The following is a 12321-nucleotide window of genomic DNA, read 5'->3' on the forward strand; positions in this document are numbered from 1 at the left end:
AGCTGAGATCTGACTGTTCAGGGTCCTACCTAATTGACAATAAAATAACCAGAAAGAGCCTCATGAACCCATGGGGCTTCATGGAGTGCATTTCTCTAACTCAGCTGTCCTAAAATCAGGTTGTGATTTTTTTGAATGATAAAAATCTGTGCAAGATTATCGGTCCTTCCACTAGCACTCATACAGATTAATACTGCACTTGAAATAGACAAAAGATTACAAAAATTAGCAAGCACAAATTCAAACATACTAAAGAATGCTGGAAAGTGTTCAGAGACAGTCCATTTATGACAAATAATTACACATGGGATGTTTGTCTTTATTGTTAAGATCACCTTCTTTCCTCCCTTCGCACAGACTGTGTGGTATAGTTCTGTTCGGATAGTAGAGTTAGAATAAGGCTATTTGTACAATTCCTTGTCTTAATCACTGAAAATTTGCCCTCCATTAATGTTTTATTTTTCAGAAAGCCTTGGTTTTTATGTATGTTTTGGAAAAGCTTTTTTTCTAAGTCTTATGCAGTAATACTTCATGTAAAATGGACAATTCCTCTTTCTAGAAATTCAAACAAACAAAAAGCCTTTAAGGCATTTCTGCAATCCTGACCCCTAAGACTGAATATTTGAATTAGAATGATAACTAGATCTTCTAAAAAAATGAAAATATTTTAAATACCAGCCTATGATGATGTTTATTGGTGTTTTTCTTTTCATTAAACTATTCACTTTTTTTTACAATAGCTTTCTTACTTCAACAGTGCTTTTATCTACCTGCTTGATACAATAATATCTTAACTGCAATGGCTTTAAATAAGTTTTTCTCAGAGTTTTTTGGAGTGTTTTTAACTTTATCTTCTTTTTTCTTATTTTGTCTGGTCAAAAAACATCAATTATGAGTCACATTTAAACTGAAGGTGTCTTTATTGCTGTTAAAGCTGAAGATTCTTAAAAATAATTCTGACAAAGAGCTGCCATATCTGTTTACTGGGGTCTGCTGTTGCATGGCACCTGGAACACAGAACTCAATATCATCTGGGATATCATGTTAAAATTAGAAGAGAGTTCTCCTCTACCTGCTGCTTTTTGCACAGATCCTAAGTCGGCAATAACAAATTAGCAACCTGAGTAAAAAAGTTTAGGAGTAAAAATAATGAAAAGGAACAGCAGAATAAGACACTGGTTAACGAACTCTAAAAGAGTTGCACTTTTACCTCCTGCAGCACTTTTACCTCCTGCATCCTGGTGAATATTGCCTAGAACCATAGCTGTGGGAGAGGAAAATTCCCTATGGGAACATTGTTCTCTCCTCAGAGGCAGAGCTCCCATGAGTCAGAAATCCCACACAAATAATTTATTTGAATAAGAGAAGGAGAGGGAGAAATAGGGAGAGTCCTATGGTAATGACTAACTTTATATTTCCTTTTCTCACTGAGGACAGACAGGGTTGAAAGAGAACCTCAAGTCAGCAGCCTGGTTTGAAGAATGTAAGGAGTCTGAGGTTGAACTTGGATCTGAGTTACTCTCTGTGATGTTTTGTCTTCTCTGATATTTCAGCCAGCTCATCCTAATGATACAAAGTCATTTGTTTTTCCCACTCTGCTGCTGTCTTCACCAAGTTTCCTTTGGGATAATCAGAAAGCTAAAATTGAAGGGTTGCATTTACACAAAAAAGGTTCCTTAGTCCTCCTTCTTGATGCTTACGTAACCCACATCAGCAATAGCTACTGGGTGACCACAATGTGACCACAAGGTGTACTGAAGAACAAAATGATGTTTCATTTAAGTCTGCCTATTATTTCTTCCTGTTATGACTCCAGGAACAACAGACAGCTGTGCATGACTCCATGCTGGGGTAAACACAACCACTGATACTTACAGCCAACAGCTTTACTCCCTTTTTTCTCTGTAATACCATGGGACTTCATTCTGCAAAAACCCATGGAGGTCCTGGTATTGACGGTTGTTCAACACCTCCTAAAATTTTTTGCACGCTTACGGAAATCATCCCTTGAAGAGGAGTGAACACCTAGGCACAATGTAAGTATCGTAGAATCATAGAATCATAGAATGGTTTGGGTTGGAAGGGACCTTAAAGACCATCTAGTTCCAACCGCCCCGGAAGGGACACCTTCCATTAGACCAGGTTGCTCAAAGCCCCATCTAACCTGGCCTTGAACACTTCCAGGGAGGGGGCATCCACAGCCTCTCTGGGCAACCTGTTCCAGTGCCTCACCACCCTCACAATGAAGAACTTCTTCCTTACATCTGATCTAAATCTACCCTCTTTCAGTTTAAAGCCATTCCCCCTTGTCCTATCACTACACGCCTTTGTAAAAAGTCTCTCCAGCTTTCTTGTAGGCCCCCTTGAGGTACTGGAAGACTGCTATAAGGTCTCCCCAGAGCCTTCTCTTCTCCAGGCTGAACAACCCCAACTCTCGCAGCCTGTCTTTATAGGAGAGGTACTCCAGCCCTCTGATCATCTTTGTGGCCCTCCTCTGGACTTGCACCAACAGGTCCATGTCTTTCTTATGTTGGGGGCCCCAGAGCTGAACACAGTAGCCCAGGTGGGGTCTCACGAGAGCAGAGCAGAGGGACAGAATCACCTCCCTTGACCTGCTAGTCATCCTTCTTTTGATGCAGACCAGGATATGGTTGGCTTTCTGGGCTGCAAACACACATTGCTGGGTCATGCTGAGCTTCTTGTCAACAAACACCCCCCAGTCCTTCTCCTCAGGACTGCTCTCAATCCACTTATTGCCCAGCCTGTATTTGTGCTTGGGATTGCCCCGACCCACGTGCAAGATCTTGCGCTTGGCCTTGTTCAACTTCATGAGGTTTGCACATGGGCCCACCTCTCAAGCCTGTCAAGGTCCCTCTGGATGGCATCCCTTCCCTCTGGCATGTCGACCGCACCACACAGCTTGGTGTCATTGGCAAACTTGCTGAGGGTGCACTCAACCCACTGTTCATGTCGCCAACAAAGATGTTAAACAGCGCCGGTCCCAATACCAACCCCTGAGGAATGCCACTCATCACTGCTCTGCACTTGGACATCGAGCCATTGACTGCAACACTTTGAGTGCGACCATCCAGCCAATTCCTTATCCACTGAGTGGTCCGTCTGTCAAATCCATGTCTCTCCAATTTAAAGACAAGGATGTTGTGTGGGACAGTGTCAAATGCTTTGCACAAGACCAGGTGGATGACGTCAGTTGCTCTTCCCTTATCCAGCAACACTGTAACCCCATCACAGAAGGCCACCAAATTTGTCAGGTACAATTTGCCTTTAGTGAAGCCATGTTGGCTGTCACCCATCACCTCCTTGTTTTCCATGTGCCTTAGCACGGTTTCCAGGAGGATCTGCTCCACGATCTTGCCGGGCACAGAGGTGACACTGACTGGCCTGTAGTTCCCCAGGTCTTCCTTTTTTCCCTTTTTAAAAATGGGGGTTATGTTTCCCCTTTTCCAGTCAGTGGGAACTTCACTGGACTGCCACGACTTCTCAAATGTGATGGATAGTGGTTTAACCACTTCATCTGCCAGTTCCCTCAGGACCCGCAGATGCATCTCATCAGGTCCCTTGGACTTGTGCATCTTGAGGTTCCTTAGATGGTCTTGAACCTGATCTTCTCCTATAGTTCTTCATTCTCCTAGTCCCTGCCTTTGCCTTCTGTGACTTGGGCGGTGTGGCTGGAGCACTTGTCAGTGAAGACCAAGGCAAAAAAAGTCATTGAGTACCTCAGCCTTCTCCATCTCCGAGGTAACCAGGTCTCCTGTTTCCTTCCTGAGAAGGCCCACATTTTCCGTAGTCTTTCTTTTATCACCAACATACCTGTAGAAGCTTTTCTTGTTGCCCTTGACGTCCCTGGCCAGATTTAATTCTATCAGGGCTTTAGCTTTCCTAACCTGATGCCTGGCTGCTCGGACAATTTCCTCTCAGGCTACCTGTCCTTGCTTCCACCCTCTGTAGGCTTCCTTTTTGTGTCTGAGTTGGTCCAGGAGCTCCTTTTTCATCCATGCAGGCCTGACGGCATTTTTGCCTGACTTCCTCTTTGTTGGGATGCATTGCTTCTGAGCTTGGAGGAGGTGATCCTTGAATATTAACCAGCTTTCTTGGGCCCCTCTTCCCACCAGGGCTTTATCCTATGGTACTCTGCCAAGCAGATCCCTGAAGAGGCCAAAGTCTGCTCTCCTGAAGTCCAGGGTAGCGAGCTTGCTGTGCACCGTCCTTGCTGCCCTAAGGATCTTGAACTCCACCATTTCATGGTCACTGCAGCCAAGGCTGCCCTTGAGCTTCACATTCCCCACCAGCTCCTCCTTGTTGGTGAGAACAAGGTCCAGCATAGCAACCCTGCTCATTGTCTTGTCCATCAGTTGGAGAAGGAAGTTATCATCAGCGCATTCAGAAACCTCCTGCATTGCTTATGCCCTGCTCTGTTGTCCCTCCAACAGATATCGGGGTGGTTGAAGTCCCCCATGAGGACCAGGGCTTGTGAACGTGAGGCTGCTCCTATCTGTCTATAGAGGGCCTCATTTGCTCGATTTTCCTGGTCAGGCAGCCTGTAGCAGACCCCCACTATAATGTCACCTGTCCCTGCCCTCCCTTTGATTCTGACCCATAAGCTCTCAGTCAGCTCCTCATCCATCCCCAGGCGGAGCTCCATGCACTCCAGCTGGTCATTGACATAGAGGGCGACACCCCCTCCTCATCTCCCCTGCCTGTCCCTCCCAGAGAGCCTATATCCTTCCATTCCAACACTCCAGTCATAGGAGCCATCCTACCCCATCTCCATGATGCCAATAAGATCACAGCCCTGGAAGTGTGTGCATGTCTCTAACTCCTCTTGTTTATTCCCCATGCTACACGCGTTCGCATAGAGGCATATAAGTTGAGCCCCCGATGAAGCTGACTTACTGGCTGGAGTGGCTGGAATTCCTTTGTGCTGCTCTTCAGGTGGTCTCCTGCTGACCTGTGATCCCTCTCCAGGCTCTGGACATCTGTTGCTGGCACTGGCATCAAACTGGTAGGAGTGGGATGGATTGAGGTTCCCCTCCCCCAGCAACAAGTAGGTGCAAAGGGATTTAACTTTTCCTTAATTGAAGTCCTGCCAGGTGACTACTGACACTCAATGCTATAATTCCCTGATGGGAATAAACTAAGCATCTAACGGAGAGCGATAATTGCTAAATATTGACTTCAAAGATGGCACTTCAGTCTCTGTGAAGCGAGTCAGTCTAGATTTGTATTTCACTCACAATACAACTGTTTTTATCTTACATCTTTCTGAATAGCAGTATGCATGTTGATCCACTGAGAATTACTACAGAGGGTGTATGTTGTGGTTACACTTCATATTCTTCTGTGTCTGTGGAGTTCCCACTTAGAACGATGTACAAAAAGAGTTGCATATGTAAATACAGGCATCCACCCACAGTGCTGCCACCTGTCCACACCACTTCTGAAACACCCACTGAAAGAATATTAATGGTAATATATCAGTGGGGTCAAAACCTGCTAGGCTCCAGGATAAATATGATGCTTGTGCTATCAGAGCATATATTAACACAAATCCATAATTTGCATGTTTAATAAAGGTATAAGCATATTTGACCGATGTCTGGCATTACTTATACTAGAGTTCATAGATTCTAATAATTATTATCACATAAGCATGATAATAGGTGCACTGTGGTCTAAGCAAGAGCCAGATATCAGCTGAAGGTCTGTTTACCCCAAAGATGCAGTCAGGCACTTATTTCCTCTGTTTCTAGCTTGTGTGGCTACATCATTGTCAGAAATGTCTTTATATGACCTTTTTTAAATTTTTTTTTAATTTATTTTAAAATCTTTAGGACAATGAAAATAATTTGCTGTAGCAAAATATTGGTTTAGGGTTAAATGTCTGGTCAATCACCTAGAGACAGAGAGGCCTTTATGTAAACATCCAACAGCAAGTAGCTTGTGACCTCTGGAAAAACCAAATGCTTCCCTAATAATGAAATCAATTACTAGCTTTGTGGGGCTGGGATATTACCTTCTCTTAGTACTGTGTGCTAGTTTGCTGGCATTCCCTGTAATAGGTGATCAAATCTATATCCTTCCACACCTGCCTTTTTAACCTTGTAACTAACTAAACCATTATAGACACAAGGGGAAAGGAAAGCAAGAAGCCCAAAGCTGCTACAAGGTCAGGGATCAAGTAAGCAGAAGCAGCTTGTTAACAGCATTCTCAAAGGGAAGCAAGTCACTAAGAAATTATTTGTGCACCAGTGAATTAGAGACACATGGTTTGTACACATCTGTTTGTCAAAGACCCTAGAAACTGCCTTAGTAATGTTGATGCTGTAGGAGACTGTAAAAAGAACAGACAGTTTAACAAAGGTTAGAAACAACTTTGGCATATTCATTCCTTTGATGCAGCTTTTCTCTCTGAAAATAATGAGTTGTTGCTGTGACCCCAAAGTGCCAGAAAGCAGTAAACTGGGTGAATAAATGTCAGCGTCATACCTTCAATCATGAATCAGAACCAGATTTTGTTTTCTTTAATCATGGTATCATGGTTGGATCCACATGTACAGCAGGAGTAGTTATATTCTAGTAGTCATATACTCCATTCTAGGAATAGATCTAGGAACAGATCGAGCTATAATACACAAAGCTTTTCCAGTGCTTTCTAAGTTGTAGGGACTGTTTTCAGACAGACAGAGAGGCTCTGGTTTTTGTAGTTCCACAGGCCTTGTGAGCCCCTACCTGATACTACGTGCCTGTATAAATGCTGAATTTCAGGCAGGAACAGTACATATATATTCTCTGTTCTTAGCAAATAGCAATTTTTAACACTGACTGGAACTAAGGGTACACAGAATTCAGCTAATTTTTTTCTCCATCTTCTGTGGGCCTGCTTCCTAATACGGTATTGCATGGGTTTGTATCATGCACTGTCGTGCTTTCCTCATGTATTTACTATCTGAAATATGGCTGAGGAATTAGCTGTACTGTTAGCATTCTACTGCAGCTGTGGTTTTTTTAAATCACTGCAGGGCTGGTCAAACAGATGAAGATATGCATGTGTGCACACACATACACATATGCAATGGGAAATGCTCTTTTGATGGGTGAGAAAACAGAGGGACAGGCATACTGTCCCTGTCCATGCCATCTTTTACTAATTGGCTCATTACTGTACTAATACAAAATGATCACCATAATAATTTAAAAAAAACATTCCCAGTTTGTGGTTTATTTTACTTTCTGGTTTGTCTCTTTTTCTTGAGTCATAGGTAACTATTTCCACCAATTCATCTGTGATTTTTTAGGATATGACTTACTAAAAATATTTGTATTGTCTTTCCTTATAAAATATTACCAAGCTTACGTTAATTAGTTGATATTAGGGTAATACTGAGTGATTTTCCAGCAATGTTTCAATATTGCTCAGTAATAAATTCTATTAAGGTTTTATGACAATCTATGATCTCAAAAATAGAGTATTAAAAAAAGGGAAATGATTTGTGCAGCAAATCATGCAAATTCCCTCTTGCTTTCATTCTAAAATCCAAAGCTGAGTATGCACAACTTTTCCCAAAGTAATTATTCACTCAGAGACTTTCATCCCCTAAACAGGGATTGAATTGGCAAAAACGGGCCCTTTTCTAGCATTAGTGAGCACTTTGCTATTTTCCTTTAAACTTGCATTCCGTTTTTTTCTAAGAATTTCTTTCAAAACAGCTTCTTAACAAGTATTCAACTCCTTTTAGTGGGTAGAAGGCAAATTCCTTTTGGGCATGTATGTATGTGTGTGAACGTAAGTGCAATCTGAACATCTGTGTGCCAGATTCAACTGTTTAACAGATGAGAGGTTTCTAGATCTCTTGCTGTGCTAGACACACTGACCCATGGGACCAGGAAACTTTTCCCATGGGACATGTGCATATGGAGCCTTCCTCATCAGGTTTCCTTAAACATGTTTTACACTCTTATAAAAACCCAACATGTTGTCTCTTCTCCAGCTAGGATGGAACAACATTTACCTGGAGCTGGGTGTTCAGGAGAGGGAAGATAAAGTAGTGGGTATAATCCAAACCCAGATGATTGCCTTCAGAATAGCTGATGAATTGAGACATAGGAATGTGGAAACACTTGGTTTTGGAGACAGTATTTCCATCTTATTGTTCTCAAGTGAACTTCCTTTTACCACTGATACCACTGGAGGATCAGAGTGGTCTACTCTACAGACAGGAATAAATAAGACTGTCAGACATTTGCCTGAAGGGCATTTCCTAGACATGTTGGGTCCAACAAGTCCATCTGTTCATGCACTTCAAATAACTGTCCAAGCTGTTTGGAAGGATATAGCCCAAAAATCTTGTGCTTCAAAGACAGCATTAGTGATCCTGATTGTCCTAGGCAACAAGGTAAGAAGTGGGTGGTCAGCATTTCTGCCTCCAGAAGAAAGCTGTATTTTTCTGTATGTAGACTCTGGCTTTGGTTCAGCTCATTTCCACGGACAGAGATCCAAGAAATAAAGCAAGAATAAGTGAGTCAGGCTGATAAGAAAGTTTCAAGTTATAGATAGAACAAGAAATGGTTTTCCCATCCTGTAAAATATGCAGGCTTTGGAGGGAAAAAGGACCCAGACCAACAAAAGTATGCTTACATTTAACCCTAGGGGTAAGACAAGACTATTGTAAGGATTTTTCAGCGGTTTGGGTTTTTTTTTCCTTTTTTTTAAATAGAGAAAAAGATATAGCAATGCATCAGAATGCACAGGGTTTATTAGCATTGCATAATTGTACTCAGGGAGTTGCTCAGCTCAAGCTGGTATGTTTTCATGGAATTCCACTGCTCCATGTAGACTTACTGGTAGGGTTGCTCCATGTTGACTTTAATGTATGCTTTTGAACAAAAGGTGAATAATTTGATAACAGAAGATGACTTGCCCATGGTGTGGAAGACCGTCTTACTCGAATTGGGTAGAATAGATAACCGACCTGATGTTCCCACAGATCCCAAGGCAGCTCTTAAGCTGTTCAGTGGAAAAGGAGAGCTGGCCACTCTTTTTGATTAAAATTTCCACTGCTTACTTGATAAACTTATGATTGCAACTGTTGTGTCATTACAAAATACGGTGCTAATGCACCAAATTTTTCTGATGAAGTTACATTACAAAAAATGTTCTAACTTCATGCAAGGTAAATTGCATTGCTGAAAGCTCAAGACAATTCTCCAGTGACACTGAATGCTTGCTCAAAGTAACGCAATGTGTGTGAATGTAGTATCAGTAAACCAAATCCAATGAGAGATTTAGATGATTAGAAGTGCAAAGAAGGTTCCTCATGCATTGCTATTCTTCATGCATTTATTTCTTTTTTTGACTGGTTTTCCAGTGATAGAATATTCCACATTTTTGGCAATCCATTTGTCTTTGAGATGACTGTATTTTTTAAAGTACTTGCAACAATTTTTAAGAAATAGAAGTTTATATTTGCAGGCCTACAGACTTTTGCTACAGCACACCTAGGTAGAAGTTGATAGAAGTCAGGTGAGACTGAATGAAAGCTGAAAAATTTCACCAAGTCTTACTGCAGTGAAGTCAGTTTGAATTACAGAAATAAAATTAAAGGTCAGAAATTAAACTTTGCCCTTCAGATTTTTAGTTCCACAGTATTGGCTCTTGTAAGCCAATTAGCAGCACTGAGGGATCCCAGAGGAGTGATGGAAGCTCCAGCACTTTGGCACATTTAAAACTAGGCTGCACAATATGCCAGCAAATGTGTTTGTAAGAAGCACAATTCATGGGCAGGAGGTGAGTTGGTTAAGCTAATGGAGCTTTTGTCTTCCTCTCTCTCTCACTTTCATCTTTAAATTCTGTGAATTCAAGGTAAATGTCAACTGCATTGTGAAGGGTTTCATCCTCAAAAATGGCATTTGCCCTGACTACTAATCCATAGTGTGTTATAATAGAGTGTAACCACTAAGTAAGCGAATCCACTTTTCTCTTACAGTCCTTCTAGGACAAAGACAGAACCCACTCATTTAAAAGTAATGGGAGGCCTTTGACATATTTCTGGATCCTTTGTACGTGAGACTATAATCAGGAGTTTCACCGAGACAGTGGCAACATTTATTTCTCACTAAAGGCAAAAGGAGGCAAAAGTGGCTGGGAGTTGGGAATATTTCCTCTCCTCACTTTCATAAACATTTGAGGGTGCCACTTGTTTGAAGGCTTTTCCACCCTGAAAAGTGTTAGGGTAAGGTACTCAGTTCTCTTGTTATTTTAAAGAAACAGATTAAAGGATCTTCAGGGAAAAAATAATTTTAAAAAAAAGCCAGGATATTTTAGGGGCTGACTTGACAGTGTCGAGCAAACACAAATAATTACATCTTTTCAGCAACAGGCTGAGTTCCAGGTTTCACAGTGATACAGAGGGCGTCATATTCACAGTAAATTTAAGCATCACAAAGTTATTTATCTACATCTAAGCTCATTAAACTCTCTTTATAGACCCCTCATTTGCCTACACAATTAATGCAAATACCTATCTTAATGTAGGATGAACTGTCAAATGGAGGTACAAAGTACTATAAAGGAAGACAAGCCAGAAAACTATTGCATGCAACTATTACATGTGTAAATTGAAATCAGAGGAATCTTAACCATAATAAAAAATTCTCTCTTTTTTTTTTTAAGAAGCAGCACTGACTAGGTAAAACTTAACAGCAAGCACAATATTTAACCAGCATTTAGCCTTAAACCCAGAGAAACCCAGAGAAAATTTCTAAGATCAGTGAATTCTAGAATGAAAGTAGGTGAAGAACAGATAGAGGAAGGGAAAAAACCCTTTTAGTCAAATCAGGAATATTTTTATTTGTGTTTTCTCTACTGTGGCAGAATAAACCTTAGCAGATGATTGCCTGTGCCCATAAAACTATAGAAAAAAGGTAAATAGCAACTTAACTATTACAAGGTTCATTATATGATGCATAGAAGACAATAAAACTGCAAGAGAAGAATGCAAACACTACTCTGACTCAGTCAAGCTAGAGATGATATCCTTTCCCTGGAGAACAAACCTCTCTTTGCATTTACCTACAACCACCTCTAGCGACAAGTATGTAACCAAAAAGTCTTTCCTGCTCTACTGCAGTTTCACGTTTTCCAGTAAAATAAATAGATGAGCTATCTCTGCTAATGTATATTTGGAGATCTAGGAACTTTGTCTTATTTATCACAGAGTAATTAGATTGGAATAGACCTCCTGATATCATCTAGTCCAACCTCCTCCTTCTCAAGTGCCAAGCATATTATTGACCTAGAAAAAGTTACAGATAAAATAATAATTGCTGCATATATAACTTGGCAAAAAATTGGATATTTTATTTCACTGAAAAGTCTACTCAAAGTGGCAAGATGTATTTGATCTTGCTTGAAATTTTTTAAATAAAAGCCCATTTTATTCAACAGGGTTTTGGTTTTGTTTTTACCTAGATAATTTCAAGATCTCTTTCTTTAAATAATAAAACAGATCTATCATATTTTTTATATTATGGAACTATAATATATTATAAAATACCGTTTCTGATTGGAGATTATTTTTATATGCTTAGTTTTTACTTTCTTTAATGAGGAGACATCTGAGTGTGATTTAATCTGAGATATCAACAAAATTCCTTAGCTTTGACTCTCCACACTCTCCCTTTTCCCTTGAAATATGACCTTGGAAAGATTTTAGCTTCCTCCCAAACTACGTTTTTGAAGTTCAGTTGCAGTTTGCCAAAGACACATCTTTCATCTAAAGCATTAAAATGCAGCAAATGTTTAAGTCAAAATTTCTGGTTTGGGATTTTCCTTCTGTATTACCTCCATTGAACCTGAAGTGCTTTTATCTCTAACTATGGACTAGTTTTAATCTTATTTACTAAATGATTTTTTTAAATTATTTTATAATATGAAGCAGATTAGATATATTCACCAGCTAAAAATATTTAAAATATCCTCCTTGATGATTATTTTGAAATTAGAATAATGAGCATTTTCTTTAGCAAAGTAAGTCTTGAATCTCATTAAACTTAAGGTTTGAAACCTTCTGCTAAGTACGAATCTCCGGAAGCCTGTGAGACACTGGTAGGACACTCGCATGACATAGCACAAAGTATCACAAGTAGTAGCTCAGTGGCCAAATTCTGAGAAGCTGCAGAATTATAAGAGGAATGGTTTAATAAAGAGAGATCACAAAAGAGAGAAGAAGGAATAGATGTACAATGGTTCTTTAAAAGAATTACACTTAGATAAATAGTCATCCAGAAAGACTGACTTCTAGG

This window comes from Gymnogyps californianus, chromosome Z (assembly GCF_018139145.2).
Source record: "Gymnogyps californianus isolate 813 chromosome Z, ASM1813914v2, whole genome shotgun sequence".
In the NCBI taxonomy this organism is placed as follows: Eukaryota; Metazoa; Chordata; class Aves; order Accipitriformes; family Cathartidae; genus Gymnogyps; species Gymnogyps californianus.